At 40.9% G+C, this 19,054-nt stretch overlaps 1 non-coding gene across 1 annotated transcript; it reads left to right on the top strand.

Annotated features, from left to right (window-relative positions):
• Positions 1-279: 279 nt before the first annotated feature.
• On the top strand, positions 280-386 carry LOC141597571 (small nucleolar RNA R71). The gene has a single exon (XR_012522800.1). It is a non-coding gene; the product is annotated as a small nucleolar RNA R71 (small nucleolar RNA).
• The last annotated feature ends 18,668 nt before the right edge of the window (positions 387-19,054 follow it).

Raw genomic sequence — 19,054 nt, forward strand, 5'->3', positions numbered from 1 at the left:
AGTCTAGCCATAGCTTGTTCAAACTTCAAGTTGATTGTGTCAATGTGAGCACTAAGTTGAGCACCCAATTGAGTAACGGAATCCACTTCATACTTTCCTCCTCTAGTAGCCTTGCGAGGCCTACTATATTGTGAATTATAGACCGCCATTTCCTCAATCTTGTTCCATGTTTGATTGTCATCAACTTCGGTGAACATTCCATTTGATCCCATATTGAGAATGTTCCTTGAATCTTCATATAAACCATTCCAAAATTGTTGCACTAAAAACCATTCGCTAAGTCCATGGTGAGGACATGAGCGACAAATACCTTTGAACCGCTCCCAAGCTTCATACAAAGATTCTTCATCCCTTTGCTTAAAACCCGTAATTTGAGCTCTTAGCATGTTAGTGTTTTCCGGTGGGTAGAATTTTTTGTAGAAAGCTAGAGCTAGCTTCTTCCAAGAATCTATTCCAAGGGTGGCCTTATCAAGGCCCTTCAACCATTGCTTTGCGGTGCCGATTAACGAAAAAGGAAATAAGACCCATCTTATTTGGTCTTGAGTCACGCCCGTTTGAGAGATAGCTTCACAATAATCGCAAAAGGTTTCCATATGAGAATGAGGGTCCTCACTAGGCATTCCCCCGAATTGGCTCCTCTCAACTAGTTGGATGAAGGCGGACTTGGCAATAAAATTACCGGTGAGATGTTGCGGTGTAGGAGTACCATTTGGTAGATCCTCCTCGGTGGGTATAGAGTGTGACGAGAATTTAGGCATTGTAGGTGGATTTTGTGGGATATTGTGTAATGGGTTTTCTTCTCCTTCTATTGCGAAAGGATTGACAAACTCACTAGTAGGTTGAACAACTTCACCAACACCTCCCAAATTCCTCCTAAGAAGTCTCCTATTATTCGTCAAGGTTCTTTCGATTTCACGGTCAAAAGGTAACAAATCTCTTTGTAACCTTCTAGACATGCAAAATATCAAACAACTCGAAAACAATTAGAACAAACCTTGAGGAGTTTTACTTCCCCAAGGTGAAAAAGACACAACTAATAACAATAAAAGAAATCTTAAATCAATTAAACACCGTCCCGAACGGCGCCATTTTTAATCGAGGCCATTTCGTGTTCACAATTAAGCATATGTGGTCGTTGGTCAATGGTCGATACAAAACACAATTTATACTCCACAAACAACTCTACAATTAGTAAAGAGGCAAGTAAAGGTCGGATCCCAAGGGACGGGTATTGAAATGAGAATTCTATTGTAACTAGTAGTGTCTAAGGGGTGTCACAAATTGGGTTGATGTAGAAGGTTACTAAACTAAAATAACAATGAAAATAAACTAGCAAGATGAATAAAATAAGGGGTGTAAACAATTGATTAAAAGCACTAGGGTGTCATGGGTTCATAGGGGAATCATGGGATATGATCATACAAACATGTTCTCAAATTATAAGCAAGCAATTATTGTTGTGATGGATTGAGTTGGGTTATATCTTACAATCCTAGGAAAGTTTGGGTCCCGGAGCCGAATCGATTAGATTGTACAACACCTACAAGTCGACTTAATCTTTCCTACTCAACACATGCATGGTCTAACAAGACTCGAGTTGGGTTATGTCTTACAAGTCAAGTTGAAAGGATAGAAGATGATAGTAAATGCAAGGATTCATAGGCTTAGCATTTCATCAAATATAACATGTGCATGTATTAAGATCAAAACAAGCAAGCAAATAAGATATGAAAGCATATTGATTTAAGCATGAATCATTCCCCATGTTGGTTCCCCTAATCACCCATTAAACCCTAGTTAAGAGACTACTCACTCATTATCATATTGATCATGCTAGAAAGGTTGTCAATCATACTAACATAATGAAATATGATGAATAAATGAAAGTAATTAACAATAATTAAAAAGGGATTAAGAGATTATACCTACTAATGATTCCAATAATAAAGCAAGAATAATAGAAGTACTTGAATCCTAGATTGAGAGGTTGTCAATCTCCCAATAATAACCCAAATAATCTTCAATTACCCAAAATAAAGGAAGAACAAGAGAGAGATTAAAGAACTAAAACTTGGATTAAAACTTGATTAATGCTTGATTACAATATTGAAGAAAGATTTGATTGATATTAACTACACTAATTATTGATAAGAAGAACATGCTCCTCTAATTAGCCTAATGGGGTATTTATAGTGAAAATTAGGGAGGATGCATTAGGGTTAACTAAGGGCTAAACTAGTAATTACACTTTTTAAGTTGAGCAAGGAGAATCCGGTATTTTCTGAGAGAAGGGCTTCTCTTTTCGTAGCTTGAAGAATGAAAAACGTGCTGTACTGAAATCCGTGCGGATTGGAGTCGGGACGGCCGGATCTGGGCTGAGGAATCCGAGCGGATTCTTGTGCAAGACGCTCGGATTTGTGAGGGGGAATACGAGCGGATTCCAGGGTGGGACGCTCGGATTGGGCTGGACGGACGGGCGGATTTGGTATAATCCGTTCGGATTGTTGGTCAGCTTCAATTCTTCTTCTTTTCTTCCCTTTTCTTCATAAATTCCTTGGGGATTTCCTCGGGGACTCAAGGATCCTTTTCTCAACATTGCGCTTCTACTATGATATGTACAAAGGCCTTCTAGTCTTGTCTCTCCTTGATGCTTGGTCATTGAATACAATCAATTTAGCCTCGTTTTGCCATGAAAATGCAAGATTCTTACTCCTTTCCTACCAAGGGATCAAAATCTCAAAGAATATGCAAAACAAATAACTAAAGATAAGAAATGACCCAAATAGGCACTAAAAAGCATGGAAACAATGGTAATTCGGGGGCTAAATATGCACCAATTATGGTCACATCAACTCACCAGGCCCACTCTTACTTGAACCCGACTTCTTGAACTTCGGTTTACCTACTGTTAGGTTTGCCTGAGCTTTGCCCTTACCTTTCCCTTTGTTTGTTACAACGAGAACATCCTGTTTCAAGCTCCCACTGAACTTCATGTCCTTCTCGGTGCATGCGAGAAGGGAGTGCAATTCATGGGGACTTTTCTTCAAATCATTCATATAGTAATTCGCTCTAAATTGCGAAAAACCATCGTGGAGTGAGTGAAGCATGCGGTCGATCACAATGTTCTCGCTGATCTTACAATCAAAGGTCTCCAGCTTCTCGACATTCTCAATCATGCTGAGAATGTGTGGGCTAACTGGTTGGCCCTTCTGGAGTCTCGCATCAAAGAAGCGAGTGGTATGCTCATAGGTCATGATTCTCGGTGCTTTCGAGAATTCCTTGGTGAGCGTGGTGAAAATCTTGTTCGCACCATGGGCTATGAAGCGTTTCCGCAAATTGGGTTCCATTGCAAAAATGAGTACGTTTTTAATCGCACCCGCTTCCATACGAAATCATTAAACTTGGTGATTTCAGACTCTAGCCGTGGGAACTGGGTTTGCCGGGATGGGCTCTAATAGATATTTGAGCTTCCGTCGGCGGCGGCGACATTCCGTAATGCCGCCTCCCGATCCGCGAAGTTTGATCCATCATTCTTGATCGAGTGGACTGATTCATCGATTCATGAAGATCCGAAGCCAGGACTCACGGTCCAATGTGGCACTTGGCATTGGGTTATCGGTAGAACCACCATTTGTTATTAGCGGTTTAAAAATTCGTGATCTACCTTTGAAAAAGAAAGAAAAACAAAACGAAATAAGCAACTCATCGAGGTGATTTAAGTCTATTTAAAATGTATTTTAACGTGTAGACTCAAGCACTTGCATAATTGATCTTCCTCAAGAATGATACAAGTGTTCCCAAGACTCAATTTCCATAAATTGATAAGCCAACTGTTTAGCTAATTCTTCCGTAAGAACTCTCGGTCGATAGATTTCTGTAAATCCTATCTATAGTCCACCATGATCACGGGATCGTGCGGTGACCATAGTGTTGAGATAAAATAGGTCAATCGGTTCCAACTTACCCGACGTAGAAGGGGTCATATTATGCCTACCGACGAAGAAGGGACTCATTGGAGTTTGACCTATAAAGACCATTCTCAATTTTGGTTTATACGAGGAAGATCCCATCAACTTAATTTTAATTCATTTTAAGTGAACGAATAACTAGCGTCTGCGTGAATGAATTAATTTGGGTGATGGCTTAAAATCATGTGACATAAGAATGTCAAAGAAAACTAACTCGTGACCTCTATATGTGTCAGTTTTCATGCAATAAATAGGTGGTTTGGTTTTTAGGCGGAATATGATGCATATTATCGTTGCGAAAAATAAATAAAAGAATGCAATACGTAAATAAAATTCCTAGTGTGGCCTATCCTAATAAAAAGAACAAAAAACAACTTTGGAATCCACCGTTGGACCCGAGAAGCTTGTCTTGATGTTCCATCTTGATCCATGTAGCGGGAGTGAGCATCCGGTCTCCATCTTTGGTCTTCTCAAAAAAATTACAATTAAAATTACAAAATATAAACCTATTTACATTCTAATTAAAAACTGTAATTACAAGTGAAAAATCCAAAACGGAGATACGAGATCTCAAAATACAACCAAGACCGTGTTCCATCATTACGGTAACACGTTCTACTAAGGCCACACTAAGTTACAACCGTTTGTAAAATAAATAAATACGTAATATAAAGCATTCACGGCATTCAAATCAACGATAAAAGAAAATGCATCAACTAAATTAAATTTATTCGTGACATAATTCCGTAATTATGTTAAATTATCCAAACCACCTTTTAATGATTAAAATTCATGTGATAAAACCGCTTCTATCAATTTAATTTTAATCTAATACAATCCGTTACTTTAAATACGCTTTAAAATAACTTAATGGTACGTGTGTGAACCGTTTCACAATCATAGCGAGTGTACAATATCCGTATAAAGTACATATTGTGGCCAAAAGAAAATTTAAAGCAAAATGAATAAATTTTCAAAGTCATCGAACAAAAATCCCTCGATCCAGGGACAAAAGTGCTCGATCGAGGAACAAAAGGGCTCGATCGATCGAATCGCTAGTCGATCGAGAGGTTGCCAAACAGAAAGTACTCGATCGAGCGATCTAGAGGTCGATCGAGGGCTTTATCACAAATCTGCTCGATCGAGTACGAGGACTCCTCGATCGAGCAGTGGGGTTTTGAAAGTGGTCGATCGAGTACAACAAGGACTCGATCGAGTAAAAACAAGACAGAAAACCACTCGATCGATAAAAAACATGCTCGATCGAGTACAAAAGTTTCTGGAAATGCAAAACCCTCGAGAAAACTGTTTTGACGAAACAAAGCAATCGCAAAATTGATCAAAACCACATCAAAACAATTTTATAATCTGACAAAACGTGACATATTGTTATAATCTCCGTATAAAACAACAATATGCATAAAAACAAAACGAAAATAAGATGTATCAACCGTGTAAAACATGTCACGGTTTCAAAAAAATTTCTGCCGTGTATACAAGGCACGGTTTTTGAGACAAAAACAATCGTTTCAAAATCGTTTTATGAAAAATCACAAAGAAAATTTACGTGGCCTCGCTCTGATACCACTTGTGGGGTAATATCCGTATAAGACCCTTTAAATTTAGGACTATAACGTAAATTTAACATGTGAAATATGGTCATAAACGAAAAACAATGAAAAACGACAAAGATAAAGAATCAACCTCGGGTCCTTTGATGCGCGGCGTAAAGAACAGAAATCAACAGAGATTTCCTCCTAATCGTTGCACCCAAGACCGTCTGAGACTATGCCCTTGTGCTAGAAATGCTCTCTAATTGACTTGCAATATCGAGAGAGCTCTTGTGAGGTTTTTACGATGTGAGATCTAGGAATTTCAGAGAAAGTTGCACTGAAACCCTAATTGTTTTTCACTAATGATGATTAGGTTAACTCGAAGGAGAAGGCTCTCCTTTTTGTTCTTCTAATTCGGCCAAAACCGAGAGCCCTCATGGAGAAGTGGGCTTCCACTTCCTCTTACTTTTAGCTCGAGGTCCAGTTCGCCAAATGCTAAAATGTATATGACGGGTTTTTATTATAAACTGTCATCGGTTATCGGTTATTAATACATCGACTAATATCACGGATTAGTTGAAGTATTAATACATGTCCGACAAAGACAATATTGTATAATTAATTTATTCAATATACATTAATTAAATATAATCGTTTATATTTAATTTACGAATTAATCATTTAATTAGCCTTTAGCCCATTTTATTTAATCCGTATTAAATATAATATCTCAACATCACATTTTGACTAATTACTAGTCAAATAACTCGGACTAACTGGTTAGTCAATTTTGGCATCTACATGACAAGATTTTTCATCTTGTCACATCTCTCAAACGTATCATATAGGTGTGACTTTTAGGGACCAGTTGATCACCGCCATCTGTATGACAACAACGTCAAACTTATCTAGCAAGCCAACCGTTATTGATAAACGTGGATCAACTGATAATAATACCAAAAGTATGCCCTTTGATCCTTTTAGAGATTTATAAGTCCTTGCACTAACTGTTAAGGACACCAACCCCAACATGATTTTGCCAGCTTCGATCATATCTTGAATGGCATTTTTGAGTTTGAAACAGGTTTCGGTGTCATGGCCCTTGCCTTGATGGTATTGGCAATAGGTGTTTTCATTCCAGAAACGGGCTCTTTTGTGTTCGGGTTTATCCAGAGTCGGCCAATGGGTTGGAGCATTCCTTCTGAAGCAAGTATCTCCAGAGCGGTGCCATATGTTATTCCCAGATCTGTGAATACCCTTTGATGTTTTCTCATGGTTCCAACATTGGCGTTTTTTGGGATGTTTTTGTGAGTTTTGTTTTTGTTTTTGTCAATCCTGGGCGGAAGCAGGATTTGATTATTGTCAATGGACAGTTTTGAGGAAATTGCTTGGTATTTTGAAGGGGAGTTTGGTGAGGCAATTTCATGTTCTTTGTTTGTGGGTTCATGGATGTGGGAACCATAGAATGACTCCTCATTTCAACAGCTGTTGGTTGGAGAACGGAGGGTTGGTTTTCTCCTTGGTGGTCAGGTTCATTTTCGGTACTACCAAACCTTTCCTCCAAATTAGCTACTCGAGTATTCAAATCATCGATAGCCACTTGCAGGTTTGAGAATATGTTGTTGATGGAGAGGGATAGCATTATTATACCGCTTTGTATGCCATCCTCATCAATTGCATGAATTTTCTCATCGTCAGGAGAGATGAGGTGAGAGCAGTCTAGGGAAGGTTCCTGAATCTGTCAAGTAGGGTTTTCTGGAGGGTTGTTTTTGTTGTTTGCTGAGGGAGGTAATGGTAACTCGCCCTTTTCAATCATATCAAGGATGGCGCCTTTTAAGGGTAGACACATCTCGGTGTCATGTTCGCAACCCTGGTGATATTGGCAAAAGAGGTTTCCATCCCATCTTTGTCCTCGCTTGTTTAGTAGAGGGCCTGGAGTTGGACCAATTGGTTTGAGTTTTCGTTGTGAGATTAGCCTTTCCAAGGCTGTGGCATAAGGCATACCTAAGTCAGGGAAGGACCTATGAGGTCATCTAGTTTTGGTTTTGTCAATGGCAAGTAGCCGGCTTTCAAGGAGCTTAACCCTTTGCTCAATATCAGAAGAGGTATTATTCCCGGTTATCATTTTGTCCTCAACATGGGAGACACGAGTGCTCAAGTTTTCTACGATAGCTAGGAGTCGAAGGACAATGTTGTTGGTTTCAGCAGAAGTCATGGCGGATGCAGATTAATCGGCTTATTGACTTTCTTGTTGGCGATCGATGGCACCCAAGGGATTCCTATTTGACATAACGATAGGCGTTATAACTTGTCTTGGCAAGGGATTGCACAAACAAAGGCAAGTACGACACATATGTATAAAAGGCACTTATGTTCCTGAAGAAGCGACTGTGTGACTAAGTTATGAGTTCAATAAAGACCGTGAATGACCTCTTGTGTTTGAACTCTTGGTGCAAGACGTTGAATTTAGACTCGAGTGTCGACTTTGGCATAGTTGTAACACCCCCGTACGCCAGAATGCCTTACCAAGGACCATTCCAGAGTATGACGGTGTCACCACCTCGGTTTCCCGAGGAGGTAGATCAAATTAGACAATAAAAGAACTATTGTAAATATTAATATAACTTATACAATACAACTCAATACAACGTCTTTATAATAAAGGTACAACCATAACACTCATGACACTGCCTCTCTAGACTGGTAGCGTGATGACTCGATCCCTCCAATCCTAGCCGCCATAATCAACAATACCTGCTAAGCCAATTGCTCACCATCCCCGAATGGATCACCGCAGGTTTCACAAAACAACCACAACGGGGTCAGTACTGACTAATCAAATGTAAGACAGAATAACAATATAAACAGCTGATCATCCTCTATCCCAGTCTCACGACCTCGCACAGTAACCGACTACGCCCCGAAGGGTGTAGCCCTGCTAGATTACCCATCGCAACAGGTAATCCTCGCCGCCAGTGGTTGACCGTAGCCCATCCCACCTAGTCCAGCTCATCAACGAGCGACTAATAATCCCTGTCCCTTAATGTGCACATCCCCTCCCGTGGCGGGTTCCACGGAGGGCGAACTAGGGTGTGAAGTCACTCCCGCAAGTGACTCCACCACCATCACAACACACACAGCCTCACAGCTGTCACAACACCGCCACAACACCACCGTCACCACTACACCAATACTCCGATGATCAGCAGATAACAATCGTACACAATACAATCACAATCTTAAATCAATTAACAGTAAACTGAGTAGGGAAACCCTACCTTATTGCAAAGCATGTAAGTCTTCCATTTACAGCCACGCACGACTCCAATAAGCATCCTAACAATGATAACCATCTCCTATTAGACAACTATACTCAAAGAATCACTCAAAAGAACACAAGGCGGGGACTTACCTAACCTTACACATCGGCAGTGACATAGACGACCACCACATATGTCATTCTTCCCCAGCGAATCCCGTCATTCCCATGGTGGAGGTTTAGGCTAATTCCATTAAAGTGTGAAGCTATGGAGTGATAGAGGAGGGAGATAGGTTAGGGTTAGAGAAAGAGAAACTGTCGAGGAAATGAGAAGATGAAATGAATCTCGCGAACTTGCGTTTATATTAACGTGTCAACAGCAACCATACTCGGTCGAGTATGGGTGATACTCGGCCGAGTAGCCTCAGCTAGGTCGAGCAAGTAATCCCATAAACCTCATGTTACGAGCCTGATCCCTCATCCATTCATCCCTAAGGTCTGTTTGGTCAACAAGATCAGTCAACAACGTTCTTAAATATCCTGGGTGTTATAATCTTCCCCCCTTAAAAAGAACTTCGTCCCCGAAGTTCAGCCCGCACGACCCTCTCCTCAGGTTTACGTACCGTGACATTAACCACCCACACCAAGGTGCACAAATTTACACCATCCTGACATTACCATCATACCATCTTACTCAAACAATAATCATCTATCACAGCTACTCCTCCAAACAATACTAATCACCAACTTTCACATACTCTTATGGAAATTAATGAACTTACATGCATTCTTTTGCCAAACGCGACATAACTACTATCAACCATACACAAATGCGAAGCAATACTCAAAACAGCACTAACAAATATACCAATATGCAAATGCAAACCATACACAACTGTGAACCACCCTCATAAATTGAGTTGAGACACCCGTGCACAGTATAACCTTCATATTACTTGAATACGACATGGATACAGCTTAAAGGAAACATGAATGTAAATTCCAAATGCTAACATGCCTAACATACATGTGATTCCAAAAATCATAGGTATAATTAAATACATATTTCACATAATTAAATACTTAGTTCCGCGACATTACTCTTCCCCTCTTAAAGGAACTTCGTCCCCGAAGTTCACCACTAGCCACTTCCCGTGCCCAAAGCCAATACGTACCTCATGACGGTGACATTACTCATAGACTCTTGTAGCATATCTTACTTTATGACATTACACACTTGTGACTTATAAAGACAAAAAATATTTCAGCAACCAAGTAGTGTATAAAAATAAAATATATTTAAAGAGAAATAGCAGTCTTATGCGTAACTCGTTGAGGCAATTATCACTGTAATCAAACATATATACGTATAAAACTTATTATAATTACCACGCTGTCTGAGTATGGTGTTACCTTTCATATAATTTAGTGATTCGGGTCTTCCTCCCCTAAACAATTTAAGTTTCTGGTAACCAACCAATGTTATACAACGAAACATTCACCAATTCATAGCTTATGCCAACAATCACGTATCCGTGATACGATCATAATCCATATGTGGAACACGTTATAGTATAAAATAACAAAATGAGGTACTAACAACTCTTTCATACAATTATCACATAACCTATGTAATTCACCTAGCTATTTCCCATCAGTTCTCTGTTTCAGCACTATTCGGCCGAGTATGAAAGACTACTCGGTCGAGTAAGCTCTACTCGGTCGAGTATATTTGTATACTCGGCCGAGTAAGCTCTACTCGGTCGAGTAGTAACTATGCTCCGTCGAGTTATAACAACCAGAGAGCGTTTTGACGACATTACCTAGAGCATTCACAATCAACCTGCATCAAATTCTTCGCAGCAATATTAAACACAACTAATTCCTAACATAAACGACATTCAACACGTCTCCATACGATAATTAAGTAAATAACGGCCTTATGGCCAAATACAGTCATCCAACGGAAGATACCAAATTCCGAAAGCAACATCCAAAGAAGAAGTAATAAATCCAACACAACAAAATAAATCCATCACAACCAAGTAAATCCAACATCAAATAAATCAAACCAAATAACCTAACAACATAAGATCAATAACGAGGACCCTCCTCCATGTCATCATCACCACCTGCGCCCGAGGTGCTTGCACCTGAACTCCCCGCTCCTGGAAAGCCTGCTGCTGCTGAGTAGTCCCCTCCTAGCTGACTGCCAGAGTTGGCTCCCCATGGTCCCGCAAGGTAGCCAAACTCAGTCTCCTCCGGAGGTCTCCAGTAGGTCGGGTCGACACCATAGCTGTGGAATACTCCCGTATCCACTCTCGGTCCCCTCCACCAGATAGGCTGTGCAAGCTGTGTCCCTATACCCTGGTTAAGAGTCATCTCATGTAGGTTGCGGAGCACCAAAGTAGAGGAGATCCGCTCAGCCAGTTCATGAGGCTGTATCCTGGGGTCATGCACTGTGGGGTAGGGCGAGTACTGATAAGGGTGGTAAGGGTAGGAGTCAGGGGCAGAGTAAGAGGGCTCAGGTACAACTGGGTCTGCCCTAGACTGCCTCACTCCACGGCGCTCCCTAGGTGGGGGAGGTGCCTGCTGCTGTCCCTCAGGCACGGTGACCGGCTCAGGTAAGTCTAAGAGAATCCGCGGGTCAATCAGGTAGGACTGGGGCTCAGGTCTAGGAATGGCACAAGTCTCCCACTCAGCCAAATGATCAACAACAGGGAGATGGGCTGGGTCCGGAAGCACCATCCACATAGTTCCCCTCACTCTCCAGGCATACGACCCATCATCCATCTTCCTCAACCATCGGTTCTGACACCAGTACTGAGCGTCCATGGTAGGCACAATCTCTACATACTCATTCCCCTCAGGAGGTGGGGCCTCAAAATCTGTCAGGCGCTGAGCTAGGCGGGTCACTATGGCCCCGCAGGCAATGTGTCGGGTCTCGGACTGTGCCATGCGCTCCAGACTAGAGCACACTACACCAGGGGCACTGTAGTAGAATGGTTTCTGATGGTGTAGGTTGAGGTAAGACATAAGTAACATGACCTCGTGAGAATTAAGCTTGCTTACATCATCTCTCGTGTATAACAAACAGGTCATCATCCTCAGAAACATACGAAGGGAAACATGCTGAATGTCATTAATATGCATGGCACTGGCACTAGGGGCAGGTCTGCCAGTCAAATATGGAAGGTAAAGGGGTGCACCACTATTCTTGCCCACATCACTAAGGTAATCATCCTCCTCGGTCTCTAAACCCAAATGGTCAGCCAACTCGTCCTGGGTAAGCTCATGATCCTCATTCATGAGACGAAATACAGTCTTTCCCTTCTTATCATAAACAAAAGAGCTCAAAAACTCTAAGGTCAAGTGGGGGTATGATTTCTTTCTCAGATGATACAACCCTTCCATGCCCAAAATCTTGAAAATATGAAATATGTCCTCCTTGATCCCGAAAGTCTGAAGGATACCAGGGTTAACACAGCGGGTGGGGCGAAAAGGACGACGCATAAGAGCCACAAAAGCCTTACGATGATTGAAATCAGAGAATATTACCGATGGATGTGCCTCCACCGGCGGAACTACCGGTTCAGTGCTTGACTGACCAGTCTCAAGCTGGACATTAGCACGAGTTCTTTTGTTGGGTAAGCCTCTGGTTTTCACCATACTGCAAGAGAACAATTTTTTTTTAACAAGGGTTTGACACCAAAATTCTTAGCGCAAAATACGGACTGTTTTCAATTGCATATCGATTTTAGAACGATCTTTTTACGACAACTATCAGAAAATCACCAATTACCTTACAACTCATATGGCTCCAAGCTTTAAATTGTTTCAATTTAAGGAATAATCATCAACAACAAGGAGAGTTTTGTTTTTGGTAACCCTAGAATTCAGAAATTGAATTTTAAACCATGAAATTAATCAACCAAGGCATACACAAGATTGATATACAGTTGAATCCAAGAATCAACAAGTTAAAGACTAAATTTCAATTATTTTAGCAAGGAAATCAAAATATAGCATGCTATTATACCACAACTTTGAAAACAAGTGAGAAAAATTGAGTTTAAATCTTACCTTCAACTGGTTTGAGGCAAGCAAGAACAAGTAGAACACCAACGTTTTACCCAAAAGCTTGAGGGAGGTAGGATATGGAGTTTTTAGAGAGAAGGAAAAAGAAAGGTGGGAGGCGAAAATAAGGAAGAAAGGAACGAAAATAGGGTTTTTGTATAACCCGTATAAGTCCTGCTACAGCAATACTCGGTCGAGTATTGGGAATACTCGGCCGAGTGTCGACTACTCGGTCGAGTATTTAGGATACTCGGCCGAGTGTCCACTACTCGGTCGAGTACCTTTCTTACTCGATCGAGTTTTGAAGAACAGAAGCGATTATTATTTTCACAAAACGGACACTCGGTTGTGAAGCTTGATACTCGGCCGAGTATGGTCTACTCGGTCGAGTACACTCATCTACTCGGTCGAGTTTTCCGAAAGCGAAGAAGAAGTCGTAACTTTTCATTGTTCCTGCAAAATTAAATAATATCGTTCGGAGTTCCGTGCATCCGGCTCGTCACTATTAAAGCTGATTTCTACCACATAAACACATAACAACATCACATCCATCATCGGAACAATCATCACTCCTACCTTCATTCCTCACTTTGCCATGAAACTATTATATTCTATCCTTATAGCCTACTCAACAATCTAATTACAGTACCTGCAAGGTTTAACTCTTATGTCACATCATCTCTAATTCCGTTAAACACCAGGCATACACCATAATCACATTTGCAACGTAGCAATTCAACACACAACACATTCATCGTGAAACAAATTGGTTAACTTATCACCGGTCGCACATTGCAACAATTTCATCGCTCACTTCAACTTTTCCACACAAACATCAAAACACATATCACCCTAATAATAGATACACACAACAATCATCACCAATCAATCAACGACTCTCACCAGCTACCCTTTTCCCCGTGTCTGGCTTAAGTCCGATGGGGCCATGATTTTGAAATGAGGGCGCCTACTCACCCAAAATCTAGCATCGGCTGGGGCTCCCAACGTACATACACCAGGTTCGTTTTAATTGACACCCTATATTCATTAGATTCATTGGTTCAGGTTCCAAAATCGTCGGCTCTGATACCACTTTGTAACACCCCCGTACGCCAGAATGCCTACCAAGGACCATTCCAGAGTATGACGGTGTCACCATCTCGGTTTCCCGAGGAGGTAGATCAAATTAGACAATAAAAGAACTATTGTAAATATTAATATAACTTATACAATACAACTCAATACAACGTCTTTATAATAAAGGTACAACCATAACACTCATGACATTGCCTCTCTAGACTGGTAGCGTGATGACTCGATCCCTCCAATCCTAGCCGCCATAATCAACAATACCTGCTAAGCCAACTGCTCACCATCCCCGAATGGATCACCGCAGGTTTCACAAAACAACCACAACGGGGTCAGTACTGACTAATCAAATGTAAGACACAATAACAATATAAACAGCTGATCATCCTCTATCCCAGTCTCACGACCTCGCACAGTAACCGACTACGCCCCGAAGGGTGTAGCCCTGCCAGATTACCCATCGTAACAGGTAATCCTCGCCGCCAGTGGGTGACCGCAGCCCATCTTACCTAGTCCAGCTCATCAACGAGCGTCTAATAATCCCTGTCCCTTAATGTGCACATCTCCTCCCGTGGCGGGTTCCACGGAGGGCGAACTAGGGTGTGAAGTCACTCCCGCAAGTGACTCCACCACCATCACAACACACACAGCCTCACAGCTGTCACAACACCACAACCGTCACAACACCGCCACAACACCACCATCACCACTACACCAATTCTCCGATGATCAGCATATAACAATCGTACACAATACAATCACAATCTTAAATCAATTAACAGTAAACTGAGTAGGGAAACCCTACTTCATTGCAAAGCATGTAAGACTTGCATTTACAGCCACACACGACTCCAATAAGCATCCTAACAATGATAACCATCTCATATTACACAACTATACTCAAAGAATCACTCAAAAGAACACAACGCAGGGACTTACCTAACCTTACACATCGGCGGTGACATAGACGACCACCACACACATCATTCTTCCCCAGCGAATCCCGTCATTCCCATGGTGGAGGTTTAGGCTAATTCCATTAAAGTTTGAAGCTATGGAGTGATAGAGGAGGGAGATAGGTTTGGGTTAGAGAAAGAGAAATTGTCGAGGAAATGAGAAGATGAAATAAATCTCGCGAACTTGCGTTTATATTAACGTGTCAACAGCAACCATACTCGGTCGAGTACATGAGTACTCGGCCGAGTAGGCTCTACTCGGTCGAGTATGGGTGATACTCGGCCGAGTAGCCTCAGCTAGGTCGAGCAAGTAGTCCCATAAACCTCATGTTACAAGCCTGATCCCTCATCCATTCATCCCTAAGGTCTGTTTGGTCAACAAGATCGGTCAACAACGTTCTTAAATATCCTGGGTGTTACAATAGTGATGCCTAGACAGACGACTTCTGACTTAGTTTGGAGATTTTTCGATGGAGTGACGTCGTTGGACAAGACATGTACACAAACTTGACCGTTGACCCATAATGTAGGGGAAAGACGGGTTTAATACGCGAGAGGTTTTGACTCTGCTAATGCCATTGAAGAAGTCTCGACAATTAGGCGACACGACCTAGACCAGAAGGTAGGAACTAACTTCGGTAGAGACTCGATGTTACCAAGACGACTGGACTCTAATCGACTCAGGGCTGAATCGGAAAGGTGGACTGAAATTTTCGGAAATAGGAAATTTCAAAAGGATTCATTTGTCGCTTTATGGACGGCTTCCGAAGAGTAAGGATCTTCAAAAGGTCGGCCAGTTGAAAGGTTTGTCTTAGGTTTGTTTTCAAAAGACGGTTTGAGTTGAAATTGCGGCGGCTCTAAAATCAAAGTGTTCTTTCCGAAGACGGTTTTCGAAATTCCGAATCACGGATTTGAAAATCGAGAATTGAAGAATTTAGAATCTTCATCACAATGGCCATGAAAACGGTTAAATTTGTTTTCGAAGAATTTAAAATTGGGTTGAAAATTTGGAAACAGTTAAATTTGTTTTCAAAGATTTAGTTTTGATTTGAAATCTGAAAACGGTAAAATTGGTTTTCAAAGATTTGATTTTGAATTGAAATTTGAAAACGGTTAAATTTGTTTTCAAATGATTTGAAATTGGATTTGAAATTAGAAAACGGTTAAATTTGTCTTCGAAGATTCGATTTTGAATTGAAATTTGAAAACGGTTAAATTTGTTTTCAAATGATTTGAAATTGGATTTGAAATCTGAAAACGGTTAAATTTTTTTTCAAATGATTTGATTTGAATTGAAATTTGAAAACGGTTAAATTTGTTTTCAAATGATTTGAAGTTGGAAATTATGAGGATTGAATTCGTCATTACGACGGGTTAGGAAATCGTTTTAACCTTTGAAAGACGGTATGCAAATCGAAAAGTGTGAGAATTGAAATCATCATTACGATGGCTTAGAAAAGCCAAATTTGATTTCGAAAACGAGATTTGAAATCTGGAAAGTTGCACGGGTTGAAATCGTCATTAGGACGGTTTGAAAACAGATTTTGAATTTTGAAAATTCGAGGGTAGAATTCGTCATTACGAAGGCGTAAAAGGGCGCTTTGAGAATGCAACGGTCGGCGAGGGACCGAGGTTTGAAACGGCAATTACGACGACGTAAAAGGGTATTTTGAAATGGTTTTTGAAAACCAAGGTTTGAAATCGTCATTACAACGGTATAAAAAGGTGCATTTTGAAATGGTTACAAAAAACGGATTTTGAATGGCCATTATAACGGCATAAAGAGGTGCTTTGAAATGGTTGTAAAACCGGGTTTGAAAATCGTCATTACGACGGCCTAAAAAGGTGTGTTGTTTAAAATGTAACGGTCGACGAAAGACCGAGGTTTGAAACGGCCATTACGACGACGTAAAAGGGTATTTTGAAATGTTTTGTGAAAACCAAGGTTTGAAATCGTCATTACGACGGCACAAAAAGGTTTGCAACGGTCGACGAAAGACCGAGTTTTGAAACGGTTGTGAAAAACCGAGTTTGAAAATCATCATTACGAAGGCCTAGAAAGGCGTGCAACGGTCGGCGAAAGATCGAGGTTTGAAACGGCCATTATAAAGGCACAAAAAAGGTGTTTTGAAAGTTTAAAATGACACGGAAGGACTTATGATCACATAACACATAAGCACTCGCAGTTTCATTACATTATGCATAATGTTGACACGGGTTTTGGCTTAAAAGGGTGGGTTACACACCAAGAAATCAAACCCCAATTTTCGAGAGGGATACCAATCCAAACAAATTGTGTAAGGAGGGTGCCCTAGCCTCGCGCATGAAAGAAGTGAAAGCTCTTTGACGAAACAAAAATGTGTAACGTCAACGGTATGCTTGACGCAATCGGGATTCGAAACGCGGGGATGAGAAAACTCACGCCGATGGGACGAGCCAATTGGTCGATATAGGTTAGGTTGTGGGCCCGGATAAGGAACCCAACTTATGACCGTAATATCAATTAATGCGCTTTAACCACGACCTCGTTCGAGTTTCACCTTTAAGGATCACAAAGACACAAGTGTCCTAGTTTTCCCCAGCGGAGTCGCCAATCTGTGGACATAGGCCACAGGCTGGCCTACGGGCACGAGAGCCGCCTGCCGGTCCGTAGTCACGGGCCACCTGCACACCAAGCCAATCTGTGAACGTACAGCGGTCTTTTGAAAGCCACACTCGGCGGCGTAAAGATGCTTTCGACCGGACCGCTTTAGATCGGTCGGTTTCGTCTCGGCAAGGGTCTCGAAACGATTAGAGATGTTCGAAGTCGCCACCAAGAATTTTTGGGATGCTTGGAACCCATTCGAATCCACTTTATACCTATGTCAATCAAGGCAAAAAGCGGTGTTTGACATAGGAAATAAAGATAAGGACTCGTCCCCCTTTTAGCATTCTATGCCTAAAATGACTCTCGTACGCCCTGATAAGGACATCCACTATCCAAAGGTTTTGCGTAAGGGGTGAGGTTACGTATTTGGAAGCCTTTTAATCGGACACCCAATCCCGCCCGCGTTAGCGGCCTCTACTGATCGACCGTGGTTGTTTAAGTGCAAGAGTTGATAAAACGATTTAAATGCATGAATGCGCATCCAAAAGTTTAACCTAACATGTGAAAGTTTGCTAAGTCGGTTTGTTTATCCACATAGCATGAAACTGATGTCAAAGTTGGATTTAGGTTGATTTGCATGTGAAAACGGAAATTCAACATCCATTTACCAAATTCGGCTAATGATGCTTAACACGATCCATTTATTTGAAAAAGCGTGTCAAATGACAAAGTGTAAAAACGCAAACTTGTCAATCTGATCCGTCATGTATTCGGATTAATCGTAATCGGGATTGTCCTAGACAAGTATAAAAATGAGACAGAACAGTGCCAGGCAGCCCCATTGGGGCGCGAGCTTATTGGCGAGGGAATGGGGCCTGTCCAGGTTTTGGATTATGCAAACAGACGACCTCTTGGGGCGCGAGTCATGAGTCGACCCAAGGGGCGTCTCCTGGTTATTAAAAAGGTTGTTTAAAACCGTTTTTTGTGATTAATGATTTGCAAGTATGATTTGCATGACTCGGAATAATTACTATTATGTTAGTAATATTCGTTGTCGGATTTGCAAGTTTGAAAACCATGGTCAAATGTGTAAAAGGAAAATGTTTGATTTGAACTAATTATGTTAAGTTCAATTATTTGTAATTAGTCAAGTTTGTCATCGTACTCGGATTAAACCGACATGGTATAAAGAACCAAGGATGATTATGAATTATGACTAATATATTTACAAATGTAAACAAATGAGAAAAAGGGTAAATAAAAGAAAAGGGTGTTAAAATACCCATTAAAATGCAATTAACAATAATATCATCGAGTCACGGAATAAACCGTCATGGTATAAAGAACCAAGGATGATTTTTGTAATGGTCAAAATATCTTTATGATAAAAATGAATTAAAATGGCAAATTAAAGAAAATAATTTCTTTTAAAATGTAATTAATCAATTAGTATCACTGAGTCACGGATTAAACCATCATGGTATATGGAGCCAAGGTTGATTATAATTTTTGGCTAAAAAGTTTGTCATAAAAATGATTTGAAACACTTGAAATGGTAAAAACCG

This window comes from Silene latifolia, chromosome 8 (assembly GCF_048544455.1).
Source record: "Silene latifolia isolate original U9 population chromosome 8, ASM4854445v1, whole genome shotgun sequence".
Taxonomy (NCBI): Eukaryota; Viridiplantae; Streptophyta; class Magnoliopsida; order Caryophyllales; family Caryophyllaceae; genus Silene; species Silene latifolia.